Consider the following 5,170-nt stretch of genomic DNA (forward strand, 5'->3'; position numbering starts at 1 on the left):
AAAATGCATTAAAAGCCTAATTCGCCCATCCAAAAGTGCCCCCAGAGGAAGGCTTTGGGTACAACTGAACTCCCCAGGGGAGCCTTTACGCAGCCCCACATGTAACTGGACCCTCCTTGTTCACTGTTTATGAGCAACCCTAAATATACCCCTAGCCTCCATGGCATAAGACTGAAAACTCGGGTTCCAGAAAATGCGTTTCAAGCCCCATTCACCCATCCAGAAGTGCCCCCAAAGGAAGGCTTTGGGTACAAGTGAACTCCCCAGGGGAGCCTTTATGCAGCCCCACATGCAACTGGTACCTCCGGGTTCACTCTTTCACTGCAAGCCTAAATATAGCACTAGCACGCCTGGCAGTCGACTAAAAGCTCGGGCCACAGAAAATGTGTTACGAGCCCCATTCGCCCATCCAAAAGTGCCCCCAAAGGAAGGCTTTGGGTACATCTGAACTCCCCAGGGGAGCCTTAACGCAGCCCCACATGCAACTGGACCCTCCGTGTTCGCTCTTTACAGCAACCCTAAATATAACCCTAGCCAGCATGGCAGAAGACTGAAAACTCGGGCTCCAGAAAATGCGTTTCAAGCCCCATTCACCCATCCAGAAGTGCCCCCAAAGGAAGGCTTTGGGTACAACTGAACTCCCCAGGGGAGCCTTTATGCAGCCCCACATGCAACTGGACCCTCCTTGTTCACTGTTTACGAGCAACCCTAAATATACCCCTAGCCACCATGGCAGAAGACTGAAAACTCGGGCTCCAGAAAATGCGTTTCAAGCCCCATTCGCCCGTCCAGAAGTGCCCCCAATGAAGGCTTTGGGTACATCTGAACTCCCCAGGGGAGCCTTAACGCAGCCCCACATGCAACTGGACCCTCCGTATTCGCTCTTTCACAGCAACCCTAAATATAGCCCTGGCCCGCCTGGCAGTCGACTGAAAACTCGGGCCCCAGAAAATGCATGAAAAGCCTAATTCGCCCATCCAAAAGTGCCCCCAGAGGAAGGCTTTGGGTACAAGTGAACTCCCCAGGGGAGACTTTATGCAGCCCCACATGCAACTGGACCCTCCGGGTTCACTCTTTCACCGCAAGCCTAAATATAGCCCTCGGCGCAATGGGAGAAGACTGAAAAAGCGGGCCTCAGAAAACGCATTGCGATTCCCCTTGGACCATCCAAAAGTGCTCCCAAAGGAAGGCTTTGGGTACAACTGGACTCCCCAGGGGAGCCTTAACGCAGCCCCACATGCAACTGGACCCTCCGTATTCGCTCTTTCACAGCAACCCTAAATATAGCCCTGGCCCGCCTGGCAGTCGACTGAAAACTCGGGCTCCAGAAAAACTGTTAAAAGCCTAATTCGCCCATCCAAAAGTGCCCCCAGAGGAAGGCTTTGGGTACATCTAAACTCCCCAGGGGAGCCTTTACGCAGCCCCACATGCAACTGGACCCTCCGTGTTCGCTCTTTACAGCAACCCTAAATAAAACCCTAGCCAGCATGGCAGAAGACTGAAAACTCGGGCCACAGAAAAAGCGTTTCAAGCCCCTTTCGCCCATCCAGAAGTGCCCCCAAAGGAAGGCTTTGGGTACAAGTGAACTCCCCAGGGGAGCCTTTATGCAGCCCCACATGCAACTGGACCCTCCGGGTTCACTCTTTCACCGCAAGCCTAAATATAGCCCTAGCACGCCTGGCAGTCGACTGAAAGCTCGGGCCACAGAAAATGTGTTACGAGCCCCATTCGCCCATCCAAAAGTGCCCCCAAAGGAAGGCTTTGGGTACATCTGAACTCCCCAGGGGAGCCTTTACGCAGCCCCACATGCAACTGGACCCTCCGTGTTTGCTCTTTACAGCAACCCTAAATATAACCCTAGCCAGCATGGCAGTCGACTGAAAACTCGGGCTCCAGAAAATGCGTTTCAAGCCCCATTCACCCATCCAGAAGTGCCCCCAAAGGAAGGCTTTGGGTACAAGTGAACTCCCCAGGGGAGCCTTTATGCAGCCCCACATGCAACTGGACCCTCCTTGTTCACTGTTTACGAGCAACCCTAAATATACCCCTAGCCACCATGGCAGAAGACTGAAAACTCGAGCCACAGAAAAAGCGTTTCAAGCCCCTTTCGCCCATCCAAAAGTGCCCCGAAAGGATGACTTTGGGTACAAGTGAACTCCCCAGGGGAGCCTTTATGCAGCCCCACATTCAACTGGACCCTCCGTATTCGCTCTTTCACAGCAACCCTAAATATAGCCCTGGCCCGCCTGGCAGTCGACTGAAAACTCGGGCCCCAGAAAATGCGTTTCAAGCCCCACTCGCCCATCCAGAAGTGCCCCCAAAGGAAGGCTTTGGGTACAAGTGAACTCCCCAGGGGAGCCTTTATGCAGCCCCACATGCAACTGGACCCTCCGGGTTCACTCTTTCACCGCAAGCCTAAATATAGCCCTGGGCGCAATGGGAGAAGACTGAAAAAGCGGGCCTCAGAAAACGCATTGCGATTCCCCTTGGACCATCCAAAAGTGCTCCCAAAGGAAGGCTTTGGGTACAACTGGACTCCCCAGGGGAGCCTTAACGCAGCCCCACATGCAACTGGACCCTCCGTATTCGCTCTTTCAAAGCAACCCTAAATATAGCCCTGGCCCGCCTGGCAGTAGACTGAAAACTCGGGCCCCAGAAAATGCATGAAAAGCCTAATTCGCCCATCCAAAAGTGCCCCCAGAGGAAGGCTTTGGGTACAAGTGAACTCCCCAGGGGAGCCTTAACGCAGCCCCACATGCAACTGGACCCTCCTTGTTCACTGTTTATGAGCAACACTAAATATACCCCTAGCCACCATGGCAGAAGACTGAAAACTCGGGCTCCAGAAAATGCGTTTCAAGCCCCATTCACCCATCCAGAAGTGCCCCCAAAGGAAGGCTTTGGGTACAAGTGAACTCCCCAGGGGAGCCTTTATGCAGCCCCACATGCAACTGGACCCTCCGGGTTCACTCTTTCACCGCAAGCCTAAATATATCCCTAGCAGGCCTGGCAGTCGACTGAAAGCTCGGGCCACAGAAAATGTGTTACGAGCCCCATTCGCCCATCCAAAAGTGCCCCCAAAGGAAGGCTTTGGGTACAAGTGAACTCCCCAGGGGAGCCTTTACGCAGCCCCACATGCAACTGGACCCTCCGTGTTTGCTCTTTACAGCAACCCTAAATATAACCCTAGCCAGCATGGCAGAAGACTGAAAACTCGGGCTCCAGAAAATGCGTTTCAAGCCCCATTCACCCATCCAGAAGTGCCCCCAAAGGAAGGCTTTGGGTACAAGTGAACTCCCCAGGGGAGCCTTTATGCAGCCCCACATGCAACTGGACCCTCCTTGTTCACTGTTTACGAGCAACCCTAAATATGCCCCTAGCCACCATGGCAGAAGACTGAAAACTCGGGCTCCAGAAAATGCGTTTCAAGCCCCATTCGCCCATCCAGAAGTGCCCCCAAAAGAAGGCTTTGGGTACATCTGAACTCCCCAGGGGAGCCTTTACGCAGCCCCACATGCAACTGGACCCTCCGTGTTTGCTCTTTACAGCAACCCTAAATATAACCCTAGCCAGCATGGCAGAAGACTGAAAACTCGGGCCACAGAAAAAGCGTTTCAAGCCCCTTTCGCCCATCCAGAAGTGCCCCCAAAGGAAGGCTTTGGGTACAAGTGAACTCCCCAGGGGAGCCTTTATGCAGCCCCACATGCAACTGGACCCTCCGGGTTCACTCTTTCACTGCAAGCCTAAATATAGCCCTGGCCCGCCTGGCAGTCGACTGAAAACTCGGGCCCCAGAAAAACTGTTAGAAGCCTAATTCGCCCATCCAAATGTGCCCCCAGAGGAAGGCTTTGGGTACAACTGAACTCCCCAGGGGAGCCTTAACGCAGCCCCACATGCAACTGGACCCTCCGTATTCGCTCTTTCACAGCAACCCTAAATATAGCCCTGGCCCGCCTGGTAGTCGACTGAAAAATCGGGCCACAGAAAATGCATGAAAAGCCTAATTCGCCCATCCAAAAGTGCCCGCAGAGGAAGGCTTTGGGTACAAGTGAACTCCCCAGGGGAGCCTTTACGCAGCCCCACATGCAACTAGACCCTCCTTGTTCACTGTTTATGAGCAACCCTAAATATACCCCTAGCCACCATGGCAGAAGACTGAAAACTCGGGCTCCAGAAAATGCGTTTCAAGCCCCATTCACCCATCCAGAAGTGCCCCCAAAGGAAGGCTTTGGGTACAAGTGAACTCCCCAGGGGAGACTTTATGCAGCCCCACATTCAACTGGACCCTCCGTATTCGCTCTTTCACAGCAACCCTAAATATATCCCTGGCCCGCCTGGCAGTCGACTGAAAACTCGGGCCCCAGAAAATGCGTTTCAAGCCCCACTCGCCCATCCAGAAGTGCCCCCAAAGGAAGGCTTTGGGTACAAGTGAACTCCCCAGGGGAGACTTTATGCAGCCCCACATGCAACTGGACCCTCCGGGTTCACTCTTTCACCGCAAGCCTAAATATAGCCCTCGGCGCAATGGGAGAAGACTGAAAAAGCGGGCCTCAGAAAACGCATTGCGATTCCCCTTGGACCATCCAAAAGTGCTCCCAAAGGAAGGCTTTGGGTACAACTGGACTCCCCAGGGGAGCCTTAACGCAGCCCCACATGCAACTGGACCCTCCGTATTCGCTCTTTCACAGCAACCCTAAATATAGCCCTGGCCCGCCTGGCAGTCGACTGAAAACTCGGGCCCCAGAAAATGCGTTAAAAGCCTAATTCGCCCATCCAAAAGTGCCCCCAGAGGAAGGCTTTGGGTACAAGTGAACTCCCCAGGGGAGCCTTAACGCAGCCCCACATGCAACTGGACCCTCCTTGTTCACTGTTTATGAGCAACACTAAATATACCCCTAGCCACCATGGCAGAAGACTGAAAACTCGGGCTCCAGAAAATGCGTTTCAAGCCCCATTCACCCATCCAGAAGTGCCCCCAAAGGAAGGCTTTGGGTACAAGTGAACTCCCCAGGGGAGCCTTTATGCAGCCCCACATGCAACTGGACCCTCCGGGTTCACTCTTTCACCGCAAGCCTAAATATATCCCTAGCAGGCCTGGCAGTCGACTGAAAGCTCGGGCCACAGAAAATGTGTTACGAGCCCCATTCGCCCATCCAGAAGTGCCCCCAAA

The sequence above is a fragment of the Anas acuta genome, unplaced genomic scaffold, assembly GCF_963932015.1.
Source record: "Anas acuta unplaced genomic scaffold, bAnaAcu1.1 SCAFFOLD_143, whole genome shotgun sequence".
Classification (NCBI taxonomy): Eukaryota; Metazoa; Chordata; class Aves; order Anseriformes; family Anatidae; genus Anas; species Anas acuta.